Genomic DNA, 290 nt, shown 5'->3' on the forward strand with positions numbered 1-290 from the left:
GGGCCTCCCTGGCCGCCGAGCTCCTCCTTGGGCTTAGAACTACCTGGGTAGGGAAGGGTCTGTGCATCTCTAAGACCACAGGTTCTCTAAGGCGGGGTGACTTCAGCCCGGATCCCACATTTCTAAGGCGCGCCTCCTTCTGCAGATAGGCTGCGCCATCTGGTGGCCACTTTTGGAGAAGCAGCCTCAAGGTTCAGAGCCCCCTGGATCAGCCATTCTCTGGGCTCATGGCACCATCTAGTGGCTTTAATGCACAATTACGGTCCATTAGCTTCAGCCTCAGCAACACC

Source organism: Colobus angolensis, unplaced genomic scaffold (assembly GCF_000951035.1).
Source record: "Colobus angolensis palliatus isolate OR3802 unplaced genomic scaffold, Cang.pa_1.0 Scaffold874, whole genome shotgun sequence".
NCBI lineage: Eukaryota > Metazoa > Chordata > Mammalia > Primates > Cercopithecidae > Colobus > Colobus angolensis.